Source organism: Mirounga angustirostris, unplaced genomic scaffold (genome assembly GCF_029215605.1).
Source record: "Mirounga angustirostris isolate CCGP_5_RB_7025 unplaced genomic scaffold, mMirAng1.0.hap1 SCAF_16, whole genome shotgun sequence".
Classification (NCBI taxonomy): domain Eukaryota; kingdom Metazoa; phylum Chordata; class Mammalia; order Carnivora; family Phocidae; genus Mirounga; species Mirounga angustirostris.
Window position 1 is genome coordinate 18,750,565 of NW_026991724.1, and position 12,833 is coordinate 18,763,397.

At 50.6% G+C, this 12,833-nt stretch overlaps 1 long non-coding RNA gene across 1 annotated transcript; it reads right to left on the bottom strand.

Moving 5' to 3' along the window:
- Positions 1-822: 822 nt before the first annotated feature.
- Positions 823-12,699, bottom strand: LOC123855382 (uncharacterized). The gene is made up of 4 exons (XR_006793506.3): positions 12,451-12,699; positions 9,130-9,917; positions 5,291-5,476; positions 823-4,127 (listed from the first exon to the last, which is right to left on the bottom strand). It is a non-coding gene; the product is annotated as an uncharacterized LOC123855382 (long non-coding RNA).
- Between the last annotated feature and the right edge of the window lie 134 nt (positions 12,700-12,833).

Here is a 12,833-nt window from a genome sequence, read left to right on the forward strand (position 1 = left end):
GCCTATTTGCAAAACGCAGACACAAGCTCTCACGGTAATGAGCACTCAATAAGTTTAAGTCTCTAAAGAAGAAAAGCTGAATTATATGTAAACCTAATGCCAGTCCATATATTTACCCAAATGTGCAATCAAACTGTAAAAAAGATCCACAAGTTTTAGGGAAGTCATTTGGCCCAAGCTGGAGAGAGTTTGACATGGGATTTATGGCAGAGGTTGACTCAAATGATCCTCAATAAATTCTGACCCTTAAAATTGCAGCGAGTCAAAAACTCAGTGCAAGGTTGGCAAATAGGTGCCAACTCTGACAGTAGCTGGCTATATTGCAAAGGATTGTGAGGATACAATGTCGGCCTGAATGCAGGGTTTGGCAGAATTTCCTACCCCTGCCTAGTTCAATCTCAGTTTTGCAGATATGGAACGGAGCTAGGGTGACCAACTGTCCAGTCTTCCAGAGACTATTACAGTGAAGGTCCCATGTCCTAGGAAACCATTGGTTGGCAAACTGGGATGGTTGGTCGTCCTGAGGTCCAGAGATGAATCAATTGCCCAAGGTCAGGGAGGGAGTTTTTAGCGAAGTCAAACCTGTAGGCTGGTGGTTTTAACAAACACACTTTCTGAATAGCAAACAATCAACTGTCTCCAAGGGCATTCTTTCCCAGTCCATATGAAACCTGTGTGAATATATGAGTGTGCACAAATAGAAAGGGTATAGATACGGATGTCAGCAAACACTACCATTGGGCCTCCATCTATCTCAGAATCTTCCCTCAGGTCTCTCTCTCTCTTTTTTAAGATTTTATTTATTTATTTGAGAGAGAGAGAGTGAGAGAGAGCATGAGAGGGGAGAGGGTCAGAGGGAGAAGCAGACTCCCCGCTGAGCTGGGAGCCTGATGCCGGCTGGATCCCAGGACCCTGGCATCATGACCTGAGCCGAAGGCAGTTGCTTAATCAACTGAGCCACCCAGGCGCCCCTCCCCGCCGCCCAGGTCTCTTTCAATTGCAAGTGACAGAAACCCAATTCAAGCAAACTTAAAGGTAGAAAGGGGCCTGTTTTATTGTAAGTAAATAAATGAAACAGAAGGAGGGATAGTCTCCTTTTCTTTTCCATTTCTCCATTTCTTCTCACTGCTTAACTTTCTCAAGCTTTCTTCATTGGCAGCCATTTCCTGGCAAAGGATGGGAGCAGCCACTTCTCCATCTCTAAGTCATAAAATTTCTGGGAAGGACTTTGATTGGCCCAGTCTGGATCACATACTCTTCCCTCTATCAAATCACCATGTCCAGGCTGATATGATGACATGGGCCAGCTTATGTCACATGCTCTCCCACCAGGGGTTGGGGGGCCTGGGATAGGCAGCCTCAGATAGAACCTGATGGATTGAAAGAGGGGAAGAGCAGTTTCTCCAAAAGGGGGGAATGAGAGTGCATTGTGGGTCCATTGAGCAGTTTCTATCAGCTACATCTGGCAAAGGATACCATCTTTATTTTGCTGCCTAAGGGTTCTGATGAAACTGGAGAGGGAAACTCCAAATCAGCACAGGCAAAGCGCAGGCAAAACCAGCCTTAAAACATCTGCAACTTATGTTGAGAGGTGGGTGAGGCAGCATTCACCCCAAGGCACCAAGGCAGAACTAAGTCCCTCACAAGGAACAGAAACTTTCATCCATCTGCTGTGTCTACTTTAAGTCTTCCCCAGTCCAGCCAAGACCTTTGGACACTAGGACAATGCAGCCATTGTCTAAATGAGAGGAGAACGATGTGGCCTTCAGACAGTCAACAGGACCATCTGAAGGCCACTGGTCAGGGGAGCAGAGTTCCTGACGGTCGCCTCCATGGTAGGAAGAGAGTATATCCCATGTCACACCATTTGGCACCACCATATTCTGTTTAGACAGGCATTAGTATAAAATTTTCCATTTCTGTCTTTAAAGAATGATCCACACGGCAGCACTCTTACTCCAGCGGGTCCGGGTAGGGTTCATGGACCTGCAGCCGATCTTGGCGGAGGGGTGGGAGTACAGAGCAGGGCAGAGCACATGAATTGTCAGCCTCATGGGGGCGGGGAATGATGTCCTGAGGGAAAGGGATGAGAAAGCCTGCCAGGCAAATCCAGAACAGCAGCACCACAGACAGCCTTTGGCAACTCCAGGCCACAGGATAACCCACTGGGCATTGTCTGGCGTCCAACCAGCCAGGACGACTGGGAAACCGGCCGCAGGCTGGAGGAGGCCATCTCCTCGGCTGACCTCTGTATGCCTTTTTTGTTGTTGTTGTGAAAGTTTTTTCACTTACTTTAAAAATGAGATGAAAAGAAATTAATAAAGGAAAAGTTCACACTTGTCAGGTGTATTTAACCCTGTGTTTCTGTCTGGCTGGGTATGGATTGGTCCAGGCACCACCCTATGGAGGGGTTTGCAAAGAGCCAGCTCTAGCAGGGTCGGTCCATAGATGGAAGCCTGTGGGTATCTGTTCTTTGCCTAGAAACACCCTTCCCACTCCAAAAACCTGGCCAATTCTCTCTGAAGCCCTGCCATTTGGAGCCTTCCTTTCCTAAGTATTCAGCCAGCCCAGGGCCTCTTCTTTCTTATCTTCCTGGGTGGGCAGCTGCTCCTACAGGACTCCCTGACTGATCTTGAATGGGTGCGCAGAGAATGCACAGTAACACTGAGCAGGGGATGAGAACTCTCAATTGTTCGGCTCAACTGTGAAGCTGTGAGTTGGGTGCTTTTATGTCCCTTATCTCAGTTAATTCAGAGAACCACTTTCTAAGACAAGTTTTCTTGTCCTAATCGGACAGATGAGGAAATAGAGACTCTGAAACAACAAATAAGTGAACATAGGACGGTGACAAGACCTTGACTCATTAGAGATAACAAAATGGCATTGGTTTAGATCATCTTCATTCACTCTTCACCATAACCCTGCATTTTGGTATGATTGACCCTATTCTACAGATGAAGGAACTGAGGCTCGGAAGGGCTGGCAATCCCAGGGCTCTGCTCTTAACTGTTCCACCCTAAGACATCCGCTGGTAGAGCTGCCAAAAGTGCTGCTCGTCTCTCTAGCTGAACTGCAAACTGTTGGACAGTTGCAACTGGGGTCATTCCTCCTGGAGCACCCGATCATGCTCCCAAAGGGTCCCCAACGGGCTGAATGAAGGGATCCTATTGTGGGCCTTGTGGCAGGATGTGTTTCTTGACCTTGACGGTTGTGCATTCCTGTCCCCTGAGCCCAGCTGTTTGTCCTTCCTTGGCTTGGAAGGTCAAGGCCTAGACATCCTGCCTCCTTAAGTCCGGCAGAAAGGATGGCTTTATCCAGGTCTGGTGTCAGCCGCTCCCCACACCTGCCTCTCCTCATAGAGAGGGTGAGGTCTTCCCAGGCCCCTGAGCCTCTAGTGTGTTTTTTTTTTCTAAGGAAACAGTTTCCCTCCAGTTACTGAGGAAATATTGTGCCATCTTGAAGCTGAAATAGGATCTGGAGCCACAAATGAGACTTGATGGTGGTGGGAGAGAAGGGAAATTAATGGCTGGCACAGCTCCTAAAGCCCCAGCTCTACCTAGCTTCTAGCTTGGGGATGGAGATGGGCCTAAGTCCAGAATGAGGGTGTCATCTGCCAAATTAAGCTGTTTCCTGGGCCCTAAAGAATTCTTTTTTGAGATATAATTTATCTACACCATAAAATTCACCCCTAGGCCCTTAAGAATTTCCCCTCCCAGGAGGTTCTCCCCCTTCTTAGCTCCCCTACCACCCTCCCCCACCAGCTCAGCCATCCCAGAGGGAGAGGAAAACCGAGAGGAGCAAGTTTCCCTAGAATAGCATTTCTTCAGTGTTGGGATCAATAAACCCGTTTGCTTAAAAGGAACCAGATGATTTCATCCTTGTAATTACAAGTTTGACGTTTGCAAATCTTGCCCAGGCTCCAAATGAGCCTCTTTGTCATGGGAGGCGGAGGGGTTTTGTCTGGGTGCCTGGGGATGGCGACCGAGCCTTGAATCTGGGAAGAGGGCCAGACTGGGGTCAGGAGGCCTGGCTGACCAGTCTTCGAGGGTTATTTGGGACTGCTCCTCTTCTCCTCCCCTGCTCTCCAAGTTTCTGGCTGGTGATGGGAAACAGACGAGTCTAGGGGACTAGAGAATGGCAGTGGTGAGCTCTAACTGCACTGCCCCTCCCCCCAAACCCCTCCCCCAAGCCTCTGATTTGCCTATGGCAGGAAGTCTAGGGCCCTCAGCCCAGCATTCATGACTTCCTTTCCATTCCAATCCCATCTCCCATCATTTATCCCCATTGGCATGCTGCAATCCAGCCATTCCGACCTGATTACCTTCCCACATGCTTCAGAGCCTTTGCTCTTACTGTACCTTCAGTCTAGCATGACTTCCTCCCCTTTCTCTGCTGTGAAAACTCACACTTTTTCTTTAAACACAAGTTCAGGAGCCTTTGATTGTCCTCCATAGACTGACTACCCCACTGGGTCCCTCACTCTATCATTTGGGTCCATACAATGCGTCGATGCATTGGGGTCAGCCCATGTAGGACATGGCAGCACCCTGTGAGGATTTGGCTCCCACTAATTTATGTTCATTTTACTAATGTGCAGCCTTCATATGAGTGTCTCTCACCCCACACTTGCATTTTTTAAATTTATTTAAAACTTGCACATATTTCTGTAGAAAATTTAGGAAATACAGGAAGAGAGTCTCACCACCTCAGAACAATCATTGCTACATTTAAGTATATGTTCTTTAGCCTCTCTCCATCTACATTTCTTCACATAGTTATGATGTTCTATAGGAACAGTTTTGAATGCTCTGTTATCACCTAACATTATGGCATAAATATTTTCTCATGTAATCCTATAAAACTCCTAATGACATCCTGGCTGATCTCCTATTGTTGGGCATTTATTCAGGTTGTTTCCTATTATTTGCTGTTTTAAAATAGGCTTCTGTGAACATCATGGTGCTTACTGGTTTTTCTTAAAAGTTTTGGATAGTGTTTTTAGGGTCAATTTCCAGAAGTAGAACCACCGTGTCAAAAGGTATGGGAATTTTAAGGTTCCTGGTATCTGCTGCCAAATTTCTCTTTGGCACTGACTCTTCTTTCTTCTTGAGTCTTAAAAACCCTTCCTCCCCCCATTTCTCTTCTCAATGTCTCAGACACAGGAAATGCCAACCAAGAATAAACCAAGACCTGCAGATAGAGATCAATGGATCAATAAAGGAGGTTGAATAATTCAACATTCACTTCTGGCTCATTATCGACTCTTGAATCCAAATGCATCCTCTCTTACCTTCTCTCCTTTTGTCTCCGTGCTGATGATGCCTCGACACCATGTCCTGTTCTTGGATTCTTCCCCAAATTTTCCAAGCTCTAAACCATCCTAGCAGGCAGGGTTTCCCATCATGCTGTAATATCGTCTTGCAAATAGGCAGACAGAATCACTAGCCCATAGCCTCCTCACCAGTCCTCCTTCCCTCTAGGAACACAAGAGGGACAAATAAAGCAGACAATAATTCTCTTCTTCTAGATGATAATTCTGAGTGAATGGGCAATGAATTTGGCTTCAGACTGTTCTAGTCCTGGTTAACTTCCTCAGTGTAGCTTGTTTTTTTCCCCCTTTCTCAGCCAGGCAAATTCATACTCTTTCATTAAATGTGGGGTCTGGGACGCCAGGGTGGCTCAGTGGGTTAAGTGTCTGCCTTTGGCTCAGGTCATGATCCCAGGGTCCTGGGATCGAGTCCCGCATCAGGCTCCCTGCTCCTTGGGAGCCTGCTTCTCCCTCTGCCTCTCTCTCTCTCTGTCTCTCATGAATAAATAAATAAAATCTTTAAAAAAAAAAAAAAGGCACCGTTGATAGCTTCCCCAGCCCACCTGATGCTAGGGAAGCTTGCTCCTCCTGCCCCAGGGGAGCTCCCAGGAAGCCTTGCAGCTTAGGTAGTGTTGGTGATTGAGATGGACACAGAGATGAGCCACCTAGATCCCTCTTCAGTGAAGGACTGAGCAGCTGGGATTGCTCTCAGCCCTTTCTGGGATTCCCTGAGCTACAGAGAGCTACCTGCAAGTCATTCTTTCTTTCTGGGCAGCTTATATCCAGTGATGGGGGAGGGGTGTGTAAAGGCCCAGCAGAGCAATGCTGATGGGTCATATTAGCTCTAGGGCTCCCTAGAGTCACCTGAAACTGTTGCTGGGCTACAGTATAGCTTGACTTCTTCCTCTACCCAATTCTGCTTTTTTCCTCTCCCAGCAACATGTTTTGATCCCAAGGACACTCCTTTTTTTTTTTAATTTTTAAAAAATATTTTATTTATTTATTTGACAGAGAGAGTGAGAGCACATGCCAGGAGACAGAGGGAGAGGGAGAAGCAGGTTCCTCGCTGAGCAGGGAGCCCGACATGAGACTCGATCCCAGTACCCTGGGATCATGACCTGAGCCTAAGGCAGCCGCTTAACCGACTGAGCCACTCAGGCACCCCCCCAAGAGCACTCTTTAATAAACATCTTGCAGGGCGCCTGGGTGGCTCAGATGGTTAAGCGTCTGCCTTCGGCTCAGGTCATGATCCCGGGGTCCTGGGATCCAGTCCCGCATCGGGCTCCCTGCTAGGCGGGGAGCCTGCTTCTCCCTCTGCCTCTGCCTCTCTCTCTCTCTCTGACTCTCATGAATAAATAAACATTTTTAAAAAATAAAAATAAAAAAATAAACATCTTGCAAGCAAAACTTTCTAGAGCACTTGACCTGTAACAGTGCCAACTAGTTATTCCCAAGAGAGCTTCACCCAGTGCCATCTCCCTTGGTATGCTTGGGTCTGACCTGACTTAGAGAGTCTGGCCAATGAGGCGCTGTGGGGAGGTCACTTTATAAATGTGTTTTACGGTCTTGTTAAGTTTTATTTATTTATTTAAAGATTTTATTTTTTAAAAAGATTTTTTTTAAATATTTTATTTATTTATTTGAGACAGAGAGAATGAGATACAGAGAGCATGAGAGGGAGGAGGGTCAGAGGGAGAAGCAGACTCCCTGCCGAGTAGGGAGCCCGATGCGGGACTCGATCCCGGGACTCCAGGATCATGACCTGAGCCGAAGGCAGTCGCTTAACCAACTGAGCCACCCAGGCACCCTAAAAAAGATTTTATTTATTTATTGAGAGAGAGAGCGAGAGCACGAGCGGGGGGGAGGGGTAGAGGGAGAAGCAGACTCCCCATTGAACAGGGAGCCCGATGCGGGGCTTGATCCCAGGACCCTGGGATCATGACCTAAGCCGAAGGCAGATGCTTAACCAACTGAGACACCCAGGCTCCCTAAAGATTTTATCTTTAAGCAATCTCTACACCCAATGTGGGGCTCAAACTTATAACTCTGAGATCAAGAGTCACATATTCCACTGACTAAGCCACCCAAGCGCCCCTGTTAAATTTTATTTTTAAAAGCCTTTAAAATTTTGTTTTGGAAGAGACATGAGCCATTTGGGGACAACAGTGGTTGTCTGGTATGAGTTGAGATGCCTCACTTGTAAAATATGGACACTATATAACATTTGCTTTAGTAAAAGTAAATTTCCAAACACTCTCATTGGACTTTCCCAAACTCCTTCAAAGTAACGAGAGAAGAAATTACTGTCCTATTTTGCAGCTCAGAAAATCGGGACTCAGAGTAAGTGACTATCTAAGAGCGTACAGCACAGAGAGAGATCCCAGAAGAGCAGAGGTGTCCCGAAGTTGAAAAAATTCAGTCTCTTTATTCTTTGTTAGAGTAAGCTGATGTCAGAGAGTTTCATGACTTGTCTAAGATCCCAGAGCTGGTTACTTAGTTTTTTAATCTGTAAATTGAGGACAAAGTCATCTACTTGTATCTGTCAGGACTGTTTTGGGGACAGAAACCCAATTAAAATTGCCTTACACGGGGGTGCCTGGGTGGCGCAGTTGGTTAAGCATCTGACTCTTGGTTTTGGCTCAGGTTGTGATCTCCACGTTGTGGGACTGAGCCCCACGTCAGGTTCCTCACTTAGCATGAAGTCTGCTTGGGTTTTTCTCTCCCTTTCCCTCTGTCCCTCCCCTCTAAAATAAATAAATAAATCTTTTTAAAAATTGGCTCACACCAAAAAGGGAATGTATTAGCTCATTTAGCTGATAACTCTAGGTGTATAAGTGACTTCAGGCATGGCTGGATCCACGTGTTCAAGCACTGGCACAGGAATCTGTCTATGTCTCTGTCTCTCTCGGTCTCTTGGTTCTGTTTTTCTGTTTTAGTTTTATTCACATGCTGACTTACCCTCCAATGGTGAGAACTGCTCTTTCCTGATATTCCCACAAAAATCCTGGGTTGACTTTAATAGGCTTTAATAGTTTGGGTTACCTGCTCATCCCTGAACTGTGGACATTGAATTGCTGTCGAGAGGGTAATATTGCAAGAATGGATGTACTGGGCAGGCAAAAACACCAGACGGTACCTGGGTTAGTGCCTGGTACAAGGTTACAAGCTCTGAAAGAATGGTGGCTATGACAATCTTAAAGGTCCCTTCTGGCTCTGAAATTCTAGGATGTTTACAACTCTATGCTTTGATACAAATCCAACTATAAATGTTGGCAGTCAAGGGAAGCCTGGGATAACAGTTTGAGTTCATACAAGGTCTAGTTAAAATACCATAAAATGAGCTGAGAAGGGCCCTGAAAAGGAACACATGCTCTCCTACAGCAGAGGGTAGCTGCCTGTGGCTTGCCTCCTTTTGTAGCTGAGGCAGGCGAGAGGCAATGACAGAATGACAGGTGTGACCCCGGAAGGGATTCCCTGAGGCCCTGGGGGCTGCTATGTCCATAGCTCTCTCAAAGGATCTTGCTTCTTTTAGCATTGAATGACTTGGCTGGACCAGCTCTGGGAGCTGAAGGCAGCCCAGGATGGGCTGGCGGGAGTGCATTGGGCTGCAAAGACTGCCCAATGTGGCTGCTTTGGTTAGGTGGTGACCAAGCAATCCCCCAGTCAGAGGCATGTGTGGTGTAAGGGTTGTGTGTAGGTGGCAAGCCCAGAGGAGGCAGGGCTGGAGCTCCGGTCCCAGCCAGGCTCTCATTCACATGGTAAACCAGGTAAGTGGTGCCCCCTGGAGGTTAGTGCTGCAATAGCTCGTCTGTCTGCCCTACCTGGACACTGTGGGAGGGAGGCCTGTGCCGCCTGGGACAATGGGTTCCTGGCTGTTTCCCGGCTTTTCACATTAGATTCCCACTACCAAGAGCTGTTTGGGTATCCTCCTTCTTTGAGAAAATTATTCTTTTCCCAGATGTGCTGAGTATTGTAGGTGGATTGGTCGCCTGGAAGCTAGGCAGTTAGGATTTCTCCTGGCAGGGAGGATCAGAGAGGCCAACTGAATGTCTGAGGTCACACAGCAGAGGAACAGTTGTATTAAAACTCAAGATCCCTGCCCATCAGTGGCCTTTCCTAGCACAGCAGAGTTCCATGTTTCGGGAGTAGCAAACTGACGGTGGTGTTCTGGCAGATGCTGAGAGGCCCAGCAACAGAGCCAGAGTTTTAGAGTCTTGGGCCCGGGGTCTCTGAAAGGACCTGGAAGCCACAGTCCTTCCTCCAGGCCAGAAGAGCTGCTCCTTAGTTAAGAGACATAAATCCGCCACAGGTGTCTCCACCAGCTTTTAATGAATTTTTCTGCCACTGATGCTAATTTCCGGAACGGCTTTTCTTCCACCTTCAGGTTCCCCCTCAAAAGGGTTCTTGCTCCTTAACAGTAGATCCATAATGCAGTGGCTCCTTGGTGAGGTCACTGGCATGCTATTCCACCAGCACCTGTGGCTAAAAGCTGGGAATGGATAAGTCCTGGACCACAGCTGGAGGAGACTGGGGCTGGAGTAGGGTCCCACTGGGATTGTTCCCAGATGCACAGATGAGGAGAAGCAGGCCCAGAGAGGCAGGGGCTTGCCTGAGGACACACACAGAACAGGCCCAGATAAGAATATTCATCCGAAAATAGGTATGCTGAACTCTGCTCTGTGAGACCATCTGATCTTGAGTTCTTTCAGGCTTCAAATGGGTCTTCCTCTCCTTCCCATTTGCCCCACAGACCAATGGGCCCAAACCCAGCTCCTTGTGGCCATGAAGTTATCATTGTGATTTTAGAGAGTAGGAGGCCAGAGTCCTGTCCTGACCAGCTTTCCATGGTGGAGAGGAGAGAAGGGTCTTCCCCAGCAACACTGGGCCCTACCTATGTCCCCACCCTGGACAGGACATCCCCTTGGGGTTTTTCCTGGATCTGGTGGGTAGGGGCTGGGGTCCCCCAGGCCCTAGGAGGGGGTGATGAGTTCCCAGGCTGGGCTGGGTGGGAGAGCTCTCAGCCAGAGTGCCCCCAGGAGCCCTCCGGTGGGGGAGAGGGGGAGTGGTCAGAGCTGGCCTCCTGCTTTTGTCTAAAGCTCCTTGGAACAACAGGACATCTAGGAGTCTCTCTCAACTTCTACCTCCCCTTCCCTCATCTGTCACCAAGTCCTGTCCATCTGCTTTATGAACTTTCTCGCTGTCTTCTATGAAGGACTCATTGTCTAGTTCTGCATTGCCCTCCCCTGGTTCCTCCAATTCTACTCTCCTCCTTTGGTTGCTCTGGATTCTGTAATCTCAAAGATCCTTCTGGAAGGTGAATCTGACCAGAACATTTCCCTCCCATGGCTCCCCAGTGCCTCAGGGTAGAGTCCATGCCCTCTCCCAAGCTTACAAACCTGGTGCCCCAGCTCTGGGCCCGTTTCCCCTCTTAGCCCTCCCATATGGGCCACACTGACACAGAGCTGCTGGGATGGAACAGGCTAATTCCTATCTCCAAGCCTTTGCTCCTGCTGTGCCCTCTAGCTGACACAGCTTCCCCCCTCCCCCCACTGCCTCCATACCCTCCACTCTTTCCTACTGGTCCTTTCAGATGCTCCTCCAGAAGACTTCTCTGACTCACCACGTCACCCAAGTTACGTCAGCATCTCCACTGTGCTCCCACAGCCTTTCCCGCTGACCCTTTCTGTCATCCACCCAAGGTCTCAGTGGCCAGGCAACTGGGATGAGAAACAGATCCCTGCCTACTGCCACCGTCTGAGTACCCAGGTACTTCTCTTTCGCAGCCTGAACAGCCTCAGCACTGCCCTGGCTCTCTGTCCATTTGCCTGTCTGCGTGTGTGTCCACCTGCTTCTGTTTCTTCCCTCCACGCCCTTGACTTTCTGGGTGGATTTTTTCCCTGTCTCTTTTATCTGGCTCTGTTCTTCCTCATGCTTTAATATACTTGCACCTCATTTCATGAAGGACTCAAGGTGGCGTCTTTGTCACTTGCGTCCCTTCCTCACTCAGTCCCCATACGCCAGTTTCTCACAGGTGCTTTCTCTCTCCACACAGTTAATGAATTTGGTATATGGAAAGGGGAGTTCTGACTCCTTTAGAAAAGTGATGTCCTCTCCCTCACAGGAAGTGGGGCCCTTCAGGGCCCACAGCAGGTCACCAGCCCCTCCCTACCAAGGCCAGATGTGAGAGGGCTGGGGGCAGAGGGCACAGAGAAAAGGCCACTCTGAACCCGATGCCACTGCATCCAGCACTGGTCAGGAGCCTCAGCACCTTTAACCCAGGCCCCTGTGGCACTGATGGGGCAGTCCCACAGAAGAATTGTGAAACTTTCTCCTGAACCCTCCCCCACCGCATCTTCCCTTCTAGAAACTTGAGCCTCATCTAGGGTGTCTTGGGCATAGGCTTCCCTTGTCCCTCACTACAGGGCTCCAGTGTGTCCAGCTTGGGCTGGGAAGGGGTCAGTTGGGGAAGGTGAAGCCTTGAAGTGGTGGCACCTGACCCTACTGCTCCTCTTCCAGCCCCTCTCCTTCACCTGATGCCTCCCTGGACCTCAGAGCTTCCATAAGCTTGGGATCCCGGCCAAGCCCCTGGAGCATCCCCCCAGGCAGCCTGTGGGCTCTTGGAAGGCAGGATTGATCCCTTTTGGGTCTCCTAGAGTCCACAGGTGGCTAGTCACGGCACGGGACCCTGGGGAGGAAGTCCATGACTCATCCATCGGTGATGAGCGCCTGTGGCCCTGTGCTGCCCACCCAAACTCCTGCCCACCTCCCGGCCACGGGGGCACTAGCCAGCATGGGCTTCCACGGCCACCAGCAGGGAACTGCTCTGGGCGCGGCCAGCCCAAGCGGGGCCCTGGAGAGCCTGAAGCCAGGAGAACCACGAGACCGCAAGGGCCTTGGGCAGAGCCCACCCCTGCCCCGAACGCCTGCGTCGCCTGCCGGAGACCGGGGCCGCTCCGTCCCACCGCGCCGCCTGCCGCCCGCCGACTGCTGGCTGGCGCAATGGGCACGGGCCGTCAGGGGCGCAGGAGTCCTCCCCGGGAGGGAGGCCCCGTTCCGCTGCCCACCCCTGCCTCCCATCCCCCCCACCTCCCCGTCCCCCATCCCCCCGCCTTCAATCCCCCCCCCCCCCGCCCCGTACTCACGCCCCCACGGCGGCGACTTTCAGCTCCTGGCGCCCTCGCGTCCGCCCGGGCTCTGGCCCCGCGCCAGGCGACTGGATCCATCACCGCCGCTAGCGGGAGGCGGGACGGCGGGTCCCCCGGGGCTCCCAGGCCGCCGGCGCTGTCTGCCCGGGCCCGGAGAGCGGCGGCGGCGGCGGCGCTGCGGGGGCTGCGGTCAGCGCGGGCACCGCGGACGCGCCGCGTCTCCCGCACTAATTGGCCCTCCCTCCGCCGCCCTCGCCGTATTTGCTGCTTCGCGGGGCGGGGGCGGGCGGGGTGTCGGAGGGGAGGAACGGGCGCCGCTCCGGAGCCGGGCGCTGGCGGGAGCCGCGTGTGCGCGCTGTTCTACGTTGGCTTTGCGTCCG